The sequence below is a fragment of the Mobula birostris genome, chromosome 8 (genome assembly GCF_030028105.1).
Source record: "Mobula birostris isolate sMobBir1 chromosome 8, sMobBir1.hap1, whole genome shotgun sequence".
NCBI classification, from domain to species: domain Eukaryota; kingdom Metazoa; phylum Chordata; class Chondrichthyes; order Myliobatiformes; family Myliobatidae; genus Mobula; species Mobula birostris.
In genome coordinates this window covers 125,139,629-125,152,693 of record NC_092377.1, presented here as the reverse complement: position 1 = coordinate 125,152,693, position 13,065 = coordinate 125,139,629, and the positions used below count along the sequence as shown (strand labels likewise).

Sequence of the window (13,065 nt, the reverse complement as noted above, 5' to 3'; positions counted from 1 at the left end):
TGAAGGTTGTAGCAAATGGTTCAGCTTTTGCTTTGGCTCTGATGTGACAAACAGAGGCTGCAGCACTGCCCTTTGTGGCACAGCATTCATCAGATCTTCCTCAGATTAGTCCTTCCTTGCTTCCCATTAGCCAGCCCAACTTGACTTCATGTGTTATCTTCTGCACCTGTTCATCTACAGCAATAACCTTTGATGCCTAATCTCTGGAAATCAAAGCCTTGGTGGGACCATTGGTGGTAAAACTTGGGACAGGGTAGCTCTCCATGTCTGTGTAGAGATAATGACAATGATCAAAGTGATCTGGAAATGGACGGTGTCCAAGATCCACTCCCTTGGACGTGATCAACCTGGCTTCTCAACCCATGGTCCAATTAATGCAACTCACCCACTTTTCCTCACCTTTCCACCCACACCAACACTCTTGTATGGGCCTGGACAAGGTGCACCAGGCAAGCCAAGGTGCACCAGGCAACATCATACAACACCCATATCCCTGGTAGATACTTCTGGTCACACTAGGGTGGCTCTGTCCATCAAGAAGCAATTACAACCTCTCAGCAAGAGGCAACATCTCTCAATGCCGTGATTAATCACACACCAATGGGCACTTTTATATGGAGCACTGCTAAAATAAACCAGTGTTCATCATCAAAGACCCCCTGCCATCCAGGCATTGATTAAAAATTACCTTTGACTTTGGCATTAAGGGCATCACGCAGTGCCCAAAGCACCATACAAATTGGACTGGCTGTTATTGAGAGAGAAAATGCATAGTCGTTGGACTGAAACATGTGTTTTGCTTCACTGAAGACATTTCAACAGAAGATGTCCCAGACAGGAATCTGGACAGGCAGCCTGACATGTTGACATTAGAAACATGGACACAAGGAGCTGCATTGTCAAGGAGAGGAAGGAAATCCAATAGAAACAAATAATTGAGAGAAGTAAAACCGACCTTTAATTCCACACTTAATAAATGCTACAATGAACAAATCCTCTGTGGGACATGCACTCAGTGATTACTTTAATATGTATATCCAATCACCTGGCAGCAACTTCATGCTTAAACATATCTAGACTTAGTCAAGAGGTTCATACCAAACACCAGAGTGGTGAAGAAATGTGATCTAAGTGACTGACTGTGGAATAATTGTTGGTGCCAGACAGGGTGGTTTGAGTATCTCAGAAACTGTTGATTTCCTGGTATTTTCATGCACAACGGTCTCTAGAGTTTGCAGCATGTGGTGTGAAAAACAAACAAGCAAAAAAAAACTGGTGAGCTGCAATGCAGTGAGGGAAAATGTCTTGTTAATGATAGACTCGGAGAAGAATGACCAGACTGGTTCAGTTAACAGGAAGGCGACAGTAGCTCAAATAACCATGAGTTACTGTCCTGTGCAGAAGAACATCTCTGAGCACACAATAGGTCGAACAGTGAAGAGGGTGAGCTACAGTAGCAAAAGACTACTTAATCCATAATATCAGGACAAGACTGTCTCTGTTTGTTTATTCAATGAATGTGATTGATTATTGACAAGATCGTCACTTCCCTCCCCTAACCCCATGCCCTCTCATTCCATTAATATCCAACCAATCAGTACTATCACTGAACACAGGCAGTATCTGAGCCCCCCCCCCCCACCCCCCGCAAGTAGTCTCCTCTTCACAGAGAGCCCAGAGCTGGCTGCAATATTCCAACTGTCAAGGCACCTTCTGTGCAAGGAGAAACAGGACAATGTTTCAGGTCAACGTATGATTTTGGCAAGATATATTTGCTCTTAAACTTGGATCCCCAAACAATTAGCACCAATGCAGTGTTTCCCTTCACATGCCCAGCGGACCTGCGTTTTAACCATCAGCAACCTGTGCACGGTGAACTATGACAACTTTCATCGAGTCACAAGGTAGGGAAATTGGCCGTTCCACCCCACTTGTCCATGCCAACCAAGAGTACCATCCAAGCACCTTTAGCCCATATCCCTCTGTCCATGTACCTGTCCAGGTATCTTTGCCTCAACCACTTCCTCTGGTAGCTCGTTTCATATATGGATCAGCCTCTAGGTGAAAAAGGTGCCACCCCGAGTTCCCAATAAATCTTTCACCTTTTTATCTTATACTGTGCTTTAACCCTACCTGTGCCCCTCATACTTTTCTACACCTTCATAAGGTCACACCTCGTTCTCCTACGCTCCAGATCTCAGCCTGAACATTGATTCCCGAACCCCGGATAAAAGAATGTCTGTATTCAAACTGTCTCATTCATTATTTTACGAAAGAATATCTTTCTCTTCCTGTTTTTTTTCTCACAAACTGGATTGTCCCAAAGATATTGAAGCTGCAGTGTCTGGGCCCAGTCACTCAGCCTGTCTCTGTACAATGCACCCACTCCCCACACCCACGTGCTCCCTGTCCTCCTCACAGCCCCGTTTAATCTGTCTCTGTCTGTGACTCCAGCACGAGGAGGTAAGCTGGTGGAGATCAGTACAGAGATCCAGCAGTCATCTGTGAAAAACCTAATTTATCCCTGCAGCCCCCTCCCCACACTCAGGTGTTTTGAAGTCCGCTCATGGTTGTCAGGTCAGGAACACAGTAGCCAGCCCACAGCAGCGAGGATGACCAAAATCGTCTCTAAGTAGAGGGATGAATACTGGCCAAGGCCCCCCACCCCTCAGATGATGGGAACCAAGTTCCTTCTTCCCAATAGTGCTACACTGTCAGAGGTTCCTTCAAAATTCCTTACCTCTCCTCCCACAGTGCAGTTCTCCCTCCTGACATCTCATCCCACAACACGGTTCTCCCTTCTCACCTCCATCTCACAGCGCGGGGGCTCCCTCACTTGCCCTGACGAGGTGAGGTGCTGCTTCTTGAACTCTCCACCCACAGCGCGGCACTCTCTCCACACTTCCCCACCCACAGTGTCATGTTACGTCCACTTCACCCTCCCACACAGCCCCTCCCACAATGTCGCTCTCCCTCCACACCGCCCCCCCAACAGTGTCGCGCTCCCTCCGCCCCCCCCCCCACAGTGTCACTGCTCTTCCCATAGCGTAGCACTTCCTCCAAACTGCCCCTCCCACATCGCAGCACTCCCTTCTAACCACCCATCGCACAGAGCGGTGCTCTCTCTTCACTGCCCCTTCCATAATGTGTCACTCCCTCATCACAGTCCCTCTCACAGTACGGTGCACCCTCTTAACTGCCCCTCCTGCAACGCAGTGCTCCCTCATCCCCACCCTTTCCACAAAATGGCGCACCCTCTTCACCACCCCTCTCATTGTACTCCTTCCTCAACAGACCCCCCACCCCCAAGCGGCATTCCTTTAGCTATGCCATCTCCTCACTGCGCACCCTGTGACCCCCATTCCCGAAAGTAAGCAATGCGATTGTATTTGTCTGAGTCAGCGAGTCTCCAGTTTCCCTTGATATGAATGAACATGATTAGAAAGTAGTTGGTGACCTGAGTCTGTGGGACCCAGTGCTCTTTGGGATCTTACTGTGTAGTGGCTGCAATGTTCCATCATTGGCCATCTCCCAACCCGCCCCCGACCCCTCAGGCTGGCCCAATTGACTGGAAGTGCAGCTTTGCGTATGTGACCGTCTGCCCCCTGTAAACAGGACCTCCACCGCCGGGCAGTTCCCGCAGGTTGGCGTACACCGGGCCACACTCCTCCCCCTCTCCAACGGGCATTACTGGTGGGATCTGGCTCGTCCTCTTCCTCTCTGTGTCTTGGGGCAGAAATAAAAGCAAATCTCAATTCTTCATCAAACACCATTGAACTACTCACACTCCATCACTAAACTAATTCCACAACCTCTGGATTTACCTCCACGCACTCTACAACTCAGGTTCTCAATATTTATTTCTTATTTGTTTATTGTTACTTTTTATTTTGGATTTGCAGATTGTTGTCTTTTGCACATTAACTGTTTGCATCAATGATGTGTGGAGTTTTAATTGATACTATTGTGTTTATTAGTCTTTATTGTGAATGCCCGTAAGAAAATGAATCTCAGGATAGAAGGTGGTGACATATATGTACTTCGATAATAAATCTACTTTCAGCTTTGAACACTGAGGACGATGATATTTAAATGCTGTGAACACTGGCTAGTGAAGAACAGTCTCTGATAACAGGCTAGAACCCTGTTGTGGACGCGGTCCTCTTGTTCTCTCCCCCTCCCCTCCCCTCCCTCATCACTTCTCTTTCAGTTACTCTACTTCACCCAATTCTCGAGGAGTATCTGATATTTTTCTATATCATTCATTCACTCACTTCTTCCTCTTTCCGCCTCTCCATCTCTGTCTTGCTATCTCTCTCCCTTCTGCTCCCTTCATCTCTCTCTCACCCTCTCACACTTTTGTTCCCTGCCTCTCGTTCACTCACCCATACTCCTAATCCCCAAACCGTGGTAGTCTGTGAGCATCACCCCATGGTGTGACACTCCCCCCTCAATGTCCTTCCCGCCGCGCTGTGCTCCCGGTGTCCTGACCTTTACTGGGCTGAGCTGTGACATGTACCTGAGGTGTGGTCAAGCATGCACTGGAGCTGATGGTGGTGTCCAGGATCTCCAAGGCCCTCTTCTTGGCCCGTGCATCCCATCTGGAACAGCAGAACGTTGGCCCAGGGTTACAGAACATCAGAGTGTCAGCCAAATCCCCACCCCGATCCCACCTCACTGTGACATCCAGACCATTTGATACAACATCGTCCACTGAGGCTGTGGAGTGGCAACACTCTGTCCCTCCTCCTCCTTCCTTCTTCCCTTCTTCCCTCATTCCCCATCCCCTCCCTTCCCTTTTTCCAACCCTCCTCCTGCCCCCATCCCCTTTCCCATTGCCTCCTCCACTCATGAGAGAGAGAGATCGAGAAAATATATCTGAAAGTTTAACTGTTTCCTTCTTCGTTTGGACGCCTCACCTGTGGTGCTGACAACTGGCCACTGATCAAGGTGTGACCACGGGATGACAAGGACCAGACTGGAAGACAGGGAATTTCCAGTCTCCCTCATTGTGCTTTTGGATCTGGAGCTCTCTTTGTTTAGGTTGGTTTATTTTGTCATGAAGGTTATGTATAACATACAGACGTGACGTACGTCCTCCCTGTGACCACGTGGATTTCCTTCAGGTGCTCTAGTTTCCTCCTACTTTCTAAAGACGTACCAGTCAGTAGTTTAATTGGTCATTGTAAATTGTCCTGTGATCGGCTCGGGTTTGGGACTGAAGGGCCTGTTCCGTGTTGTGTCTCTAAGTCAATTATTTTGTCATGTCTCTAATGTACAGTGCTGCTGTTAATTGCCAAAGCATATACAGTGCCTATAGAAACTATTCAGCCCTTTGGAAGTTTTCATGTTTTATTGTTTTACAACATTGAATCACAATGGATTGAATTTGACTTTTTTGACTGATCAAAAGAAAAGGACCCTCTCATGTCAAGGTGCAAAAAGATCTGTACAAAGTGATCTAAATTAATTACAAATATAGAACACAAAATAATTGATTGCATAAGTATTCACCTCCTGTAATATGACACACCAAATCATCACTGGTGTAGCCAATTGGTATTAAATGTCACATTAGTTAAGTGGAGATCTGCTTTTGGAGACCTGTGTATGGTCAAGATGTTTCAATTGATTGTAGTAAAAATACACCTGTATCTGGAAGGTCCAATGCTGCTGAGTCAGTATCCTGGCCATAGCTACACCATGAGGACAAAAGGACACTTCAAGCAACTTTGTGACAATGTTATTGAAAAGCACAAGTCAGGAGATGGATAAAGGAAAATTTCCATGTCACTGAATATCAGGAATGGTTTAAAAGCAGCAAAGGTAATGCCCTGGAGTGGCTAAGTTAGAGTCCAGACCTCAATCCACTTGAGAGTTTGTGGCTGGACTAGAAAAGGAATGTTCACTCACAAACCCCATGCAATCTGAGCAGTTTTTTTGAAGAAGAGGAATGGGGGAAAATTATACTGTCCAGATGTGCAAAGCTGAAAGAAACCTCTCCACACAGACTCAAGGCTTTAATTGCCACCAAAGGTGCATCTACTAAATACTGACTTGAAGGGGGTGAATACTTATTCAATCAGTTATTTTGTGTTTAATATTTGTAATTAATTTAGATCACTTCGTAAAGGTCTGTTTTCACTTTGACACGTAAGAGTCTTTCTGTTGAGCAGTGTGGAAAAGAGCCAAATTAAAACTACTGTGATTCAATGTTGTAAAACAATAACTTCCAAGGGGGGTGAATACTGTTTATAAGCACTGTATAGCACCAGTATGTAGGATGTAACAATGAACGTGAATGTTTGTTGGTTGCCAGTCAGTAGAGGAGACAGGGACAGAAAAAGATGCAGACCCGGTTGAAGCAGTCACCCACAGGCAGACAGCAGAGGGTAGGGTTTGATCAGAAGCTGAACATTCCTCACTCACAATTTCACCTGGCAATTGAAACGCATCTGACCACAAGACCCGACAAAAGATTACAAGGGCTGCTGAGATGATTATCGGAATATCTCTTCCACCCATCCAAGATCGCTAGGTATACATGGAGAGGTGGTAAATTGGATTAGACATTGGCTCAGTGGAAGAAGCCAAAGAGTGGTAGTAGAGGATTGCTTCTCTGAGTGGAGGCCTGTGACTAGTGGTGTGCCACAGGGATCAGTGCTGGGTCCATTGTTATTTGTCATCTATATCAATGATCTGGATGATAATGTGGTAAATTGGATCAGCAAATTTGCTGATGATACAAAGATTGGAAGTGTAGTAGACAGTGAGGAAGGTTTTCAGAGCCTGCAGAGGGACTTGGACCAGCTGGAAAAATGGCAGATGGAGTTTAATACAGACAAGTGTGAGGTATTGCGTGTTGGAAGGACAAACCAAGGTAGAACATACAGGGTTAATGGTAAGGCATTGAGGAGTGCAGCAGAACAGAGAGATCTGGGAATACAGATACAAAATTCCCTAAAAGTGGCATCACAGGTAGGTAGGGTCATAAAGAGAGCTTTTGGTACATTGGTCTTTACTAATCAAAGTATTGAGTATAAGAGCTGGAATGTTATGATGAGGTTGTATAAGGCATTAGGGAGGCCGAATCTGGAGCATTGTGTTCAGTTTTGGTCACCAAATTACAGGAAGGATATAAATAATGTTGAAAGAGTGCAGAGAAGGTTTACAAGGATGTTGCCGGGACTTGAGAAACCCAGTTACACAGAAAGGTTGAATAGGTTAGGACTTTATTCCCTGGAGCATAGAAGAATGAGGGGAGATTTGATAGAGGTATATAAAATTATGATGGGTATAGATAGATTGAATGCAAGCAGACTTTTTCCACTGAGGCAAGGGGAGAAAGAAACCAGAGGACATGGGTTAAGGGTGAGAGGGGAAAAGCTTAAAGGGAACATTAGGGGGGCCTTCTTCACACAGAGAGTGGTGGGAGTATGTAATGAGCTGCCAGATGAGGTGGTAAATGCAGGTTCTTTTTTAACATTTAAGAATAAATTGGACAGATACATGGTTGGGAGGTGTATGGAGGGATATAGTCCACGTGCAGGTCAGTGGGACTAGGCAGAAAATCATTCGGCACAGCCAAGAAGGGCCAAAAGGCCTGTTTCTGTGCTGTAGTTTTCTATGGTTTCTATGGTTTCTATGTTTACCAGGACCCTTAGGATTGTCAAGGATACCTCCCATCTGTTTCACAATCTCTTTGACTATCTTTGCCGTCTCCAACCCCCACCATCAGGCAGGAGGAACCACAGCATTATGAGAAGGACTGTTAGGATGGGAAACAGCTTCATCCCCAATACTGAACTCCCTGCCACCACCCAGGTCTCATCACATATGAAGTGTTGTAAATGCACTTTATGATCGATGTCAATCTTATGGAGTATATCTTATGATTTGTTAATTCATTCATGGCCATGTTGCATTATGTGCTATTTGTGTTATATGCACTATGTTGTGTACCTTGGTCCAGGGAACGTTGTTTCATTTGGTGGTATAAATATATGCAATAGAAATGACATTAAAACTGAACTTGAATGTCCGTCTGGACTTACTTCAGGATGCACTTGGAGATGAAGAATCCAGCCAGTAGCATACTGAGAATGACATTGATCGTGAGTAGCACTGTGATCCAAACAGCAGAGACCCCACCCGTAACATCAACCAACAGGACAGCTTCAGAACAGTCACTCGTACAAGTGACCTTTCTCATTTATTGACGGACGACTGCACAGGATCTGAGAAAGCTGCAGAAAGTTGCAAATTCAGCACCACCATGGGCACTAGCCTCTTCAGTACCTGAGTCATCTTCAAAAGTCGAAGCCTCATTATAGGCATCGTTATAGACCTGCACCACTCAGGATGTGTCTTCTTCACATTGCTACCATCAAGGAGGAAGTACAAGATCCCGAAGACACACACTCATGTGTGAGGAACAGCTTCATCCTCACTGCCACTGCCTCACTATTTTCACCTTTTTGCTCTCTTTTTGCATTACTTATTTAATTGAATTTCTATAGCATATATATAGTGCTTATAAAAAGTATTCATCTTCTATTGTTTCACAACACCTAATAATGTGTATTTAATTTGGCTTTTTTGACACTAATCAACAGAAAAAGACACTTTTGTGTCAAGGTGAAAAAAGATCTCTACAAAGTGATCTATATTAATTACAAATTCAAAACACAACATAACTGATTGCATATGCATTCAACCCTCTTTAACATGGCACACAAGTCATCACTGGTGCAGCCAATTGGTCTTAGAATCACATAATTAGCCATGTGGGAATTTGTTTTTGGAGTCCTGTGTATAGTCAAAGTGTTTCCATTGATTGTAGTAAAAATACACCTGTATCTGAAAAGTCCAACAGCGGGTGAGTCAGGGTCCTGGCAAAAACTACACCATGAAGACAAAAGAACACTTCAAGCAACTGTCTGACAAGGTTATTGAAAAGTACAAGTCAGGAGATGGATACAAGAACATTTCCAAGTCACTGACCATCCCTTGGAGCACAGTTAAGTCAATCATCAATAAACGGAAAGAATATGGCACAGCTGTAAATGTGCTGAGAACAGGCAGTCGTCAAACACTGAGTGACCATGCAAGAAGAGGACTAGTGAGGGAGGCCACCAAGAGACCTATGATAACTCCGCAGGAATTACAATCTTCAGTGGAGAGAATGCGCATGTAACAATTGTTGCCCGGCTACTTTACCACCTGCAGCTTTATGGGAGAGGGGGATACAGGAAGCTACTGTTGAAAAGAAACTCACATGAAATCTCGGCTAGAGAGGGTAAAATGAATGCAGCAAGATACAGGGAAATTTGGAGGAAATTGTGATGCAGTCTGCTAGAGAACTGGGAATGGGGAGAAAATTTGTTTTCCAGCAAGACAATGACCCCAAGCATAAAACAAAGCTACACAGGAATGGTTTAAAAACCATTCTGGGTCCTTGTCTAGACTCGGGCTCAGTTTCCGAGCATTGTCTTGTCTCCAAGCTCAGGTCTCTAGACCCCAGCCACACCCTGTCCTGAAGCCATGTCATGTCCTTGCCTGGTTCTGGTTCCGAGCCCGAGGCAAGACCTAGGTTCTGGGTCCTTGTCCAGTCTCGGGCTCGGAGTCCAAGCCTTGTCTCCTTTTCCATAGTTCCTAGTCCTGGTCCCGCTTTCTCTAGCCCAAGTCTGCGCTCTGGTTCCTGCTCCTTGCCTGAATCCTGTCATGTCCTTACTCTAGTCAAGTCCTGTTCCTTGTACTTCAGTGTCTGTGTCTTGCATTTGGGTTCGTTTCCAGCACTTCATGTGACAGTTAGTGCAGAGGATCCTTGTGGCCATTCCTCCCAATAATTAGTATACCGTTTTGGATACTGTTGTGGGGAATGACCTCCCAGAGGAATGCCATGGAGACCAGGTTTACTGGCACTGAGCATGGGTCCATGGTGCAGAAGGGAAAGAGGGAGTAGAAAGGAGCGGTAGTGATTGGGGAATCAATAGTCAGGGGAACAGACAGGAGAATCTGTGGATGTGAACAGGCCACATGGATGGTTTGGTGCCTCCCAGGTGACAGGGTCAGGGACATCTCAATTTGCATCCACAACACTTTGGAGGAGAAATGACATAGGAAGGAACTGCAAAGAGGCCCTGAATAGAGAATTTAAAGAGCTATGCAAAAAGCTCAGAATGTGGACCTCCCAGGGTAGTAATTTCTGGATCAGACCTGTGCTTCCTGCCAGTGAGGGTAAAAACAGGATGTTTCAGCAGATAAATGTGCGGTTGAGAAGTTGATGCAGGGGGCAGGGCTTCAGGTTCTTGGATCGTTGGTCTGGGGGAGGATTGACCTGCAGAAAAGGAACCCGAGGGGGACTAATATTCTTTCAGGCAGGTCTGTTATAGCTGTTGGGGAGGGTTTAAGCTAATTTGTCAGGGGGATGGGAACCAGAGAGAAGGGAATCAGGATAGGACAGATCACAAAAAATCAAAGACAGCATGTAGTCATACTGTCAAGAATGGCAGGGAGATGAGAAGACAAAATTGCAGCCAGCAGGGTGAGTATCAGTGATTAGAGCTGCAGAGTCAAAAAGGGTAACAAATACTCAGTGTTATATCTCAATGCATGGAGTCTAAGAAATAAGGAAGATGATCCGTTTGCACTTTTACAGATTCTCAGCTATGATGGTGTGGCCATCAGTAAATCTTTGCTGAAGGATGTCTGTAGTCAGGAGCTGAATGATCAAGGTTACACATTGAAGGTGGTCAGAGGGGATGGTGTGACTCTGCTTGTAAAGTATGGCATCAAATCTTTAGAAAGATGTGACATAGGATCAGAAGATGGTGAATGCTTGTGTGATGAGTTAAGAAACCGCAAGGACCCTGATGGCAGTTGTATACAGGCCTCCAAACAGTAGCTGAAATGTGAACTACAGATTACAATGGGAAATAGAAAAGATGTATCAAAAGGACAAAGTTATAATAGTCACGGGAGATTTTAACTTGCGGGTAGATTGGGAAAATCAGGTTCGTAATAGATCTCAAGAGAGTGAATGTGTTGAATGCCTACACAATGGCTTTGTAAAGCAGTTTTTTCCTTGAACCTACTAGGAGATCAGATATGCTGGATTGGGTGTTGCGCAAATGAACCAGAGGCGATTAGGGAGTTTACGGTAAAGGATCCCTTAAGATGGAGTGACCACAATTTTTGCCGGATTGAGCTTAACTTGAAAATTGATAGGGAGGATGTAAAGTCTGTCAGCAGTTTTTCAGCAAAGGGAAGTACAGTGGTATGAGAGCGCAGTTTGCCAAAGTAAATCGAAAGGAGATGCTGGCATGCATGACAGCAGAACAGCAATGTCTTGCGTTTCTGGGGAAAATGAGGAAGGTGTAGGATAGATGTATTCCAAAAACAAAGAAATACTCAAATGGCAGAATAATACAACTGTGGACAGCAAGGGCAGTCAAAGTTAGCTTAAAAGCTGAAGAGAGGGCATGCAACAAAGCAGAAATTAGTGGGAAGACAGAGGATTGGGAAGCTTTTAAAAACCTACAGAAAGCAACTTAAAGAGTCAACTATAGAAGACTGATGCAAAAGTTATTTGAGGAGGTGACCAGGCATATAGATGAGGGTAGTGCAGTGGATGTGATCTACATGGATTTTAGTAAGGCATTTGACAAGGTACCACACAGTAGGCTTATTCAGAAAGTCAGAAGGCAAGGAATCCAGGGAAGTTTGGTCAGGTGGATTCAGAATTGGCTTGCCTGCAGAAAGCAGAGTGTGGTGTGTGACGACAAACCAAGTTATCAGAAGATTGATGCTGATGAGAGAGATAAGAGAGACAATGGAGAAACATTCAAAATGCTAATGAGAGAAGGGAGATTAACGAGAAAGAAACACACTAAAGAATATTGACAGACCCGTTGCTTTGAACCTGAACTGTTTGAAGTTTGATGGACAGGCGATACCCCAGCAGGGGGATAAAAAGAACAGGTTCGCTAAGGCATGACCCACCACGAGATCATGAGATAACGAGACCCTGGAAGAGCAGTGTGCCCCCACAAGTTGGTGTGAGTTGGAGGTCTGGTTCGAGGGAACCGACCATAGACGCACAGGGTGAAAAGGGTATGATCGGTGGCAACCTGGTGTGTGTGTCCGCTCTTGCCTGGGTGCTGGGTTCACTGCGGAAGAAAGGCCGTATCTGGAACGGAGAGATCACAGTCGGTGACCACAGAAGACATAAAAAAGGGTCTGCCCGAAAGCCAACTGTGAAGAACATTGAAGGTCTGCTGAATCAGATTTGCATATTCTCCCTCTCTCTCTCTCTCTCTCTCTCTCTCATTACTGCGAACTGTACTAAGCTGAACTGAACTCTGCGTTACTTGACTGATCATTTTACCCCTAGACTGTGATAGAGCTTGATTGATTCCTATTATCCTAGTTCTGTGTACATGTGTGTGTTATCATTGCTAACCTGTTGCATTTATATCCTTACGATCAGAGTACTGTGTTACTTATTTCTTTAATAAAACTTTATTAGTTTCTGTTAAACCAGACTCCAACTAAGTGGTCCATTTCTGCTGGTTTGGCAACCCAGTTACGGGGTACGTAACACCTGGTGGAGGGAGTACGTTCGCATTGGAGAGTTGAGTAGTGGTGTCCCATAAGGATTGGTTCTGCGATCTCTACTTTTCGTGAATTTTATTAACAACCTGGATGTGCAGGTAGAAGGATGCGATGGGAAGTTTGAGGACGACACAAAGGTTGGTGGTGTTGTAGATAGTGTAGAGGATTGTTGAAGATTGCAGAGAGACATTGGTAGGATGCAGAAGTGGGCTGAGAAGTGGCAGATGGAGTTCAACGCGGAGAAGTGAGATGGTACACTTTGGAAGGACAAACTCCAAGGCAGAGTACAAAGTAAATGGCAGGATACTTGGTAGTGTGGAGGAGCAGAGGGATCTGGGGGTACATGTCCACAGATCCCTGAAAGTTGCCTCACAAGTAGATAGGGTAGTTAAGAAAGCTTACGTGTTAGCTTTCATAAGTCGAGGGATAGAGTTTAGGAGTCGTGGGGTA

General features: G+C 45.2%; 1 protein-coding gene and 2 pseudogenes across 1 annotated transcript in view; 2 read left to right on the top strand and 1 right to left on the bottom strand.

Moving 5' to 3' along the window:
* LOC140202052 (myelin-associated glycoprotein-like) overlaps positions 1-13,065 on the top strand; it is a 565,622-nt gene that overhangs the window by 188,026 nt on the left and 364,531 nt on the right.
* The window catches only part of LOC140201967 (high affinity cGMP-specific 3',5'-cyclic phosphodiesterase 9A-like), a 173,118-nt pseudogene that overhangs the window by 70,482 nt on the left and 89,571 nt on the right, over positions 1-13,065 (top strand).
* The window catches only part of LOC140201968 (myeloid cell surface antigen CD33-like), a 50,022-nt pseudogene continuing 40,507 nt past the window's right edge, over positions 3,551-13,065 (bottom strand).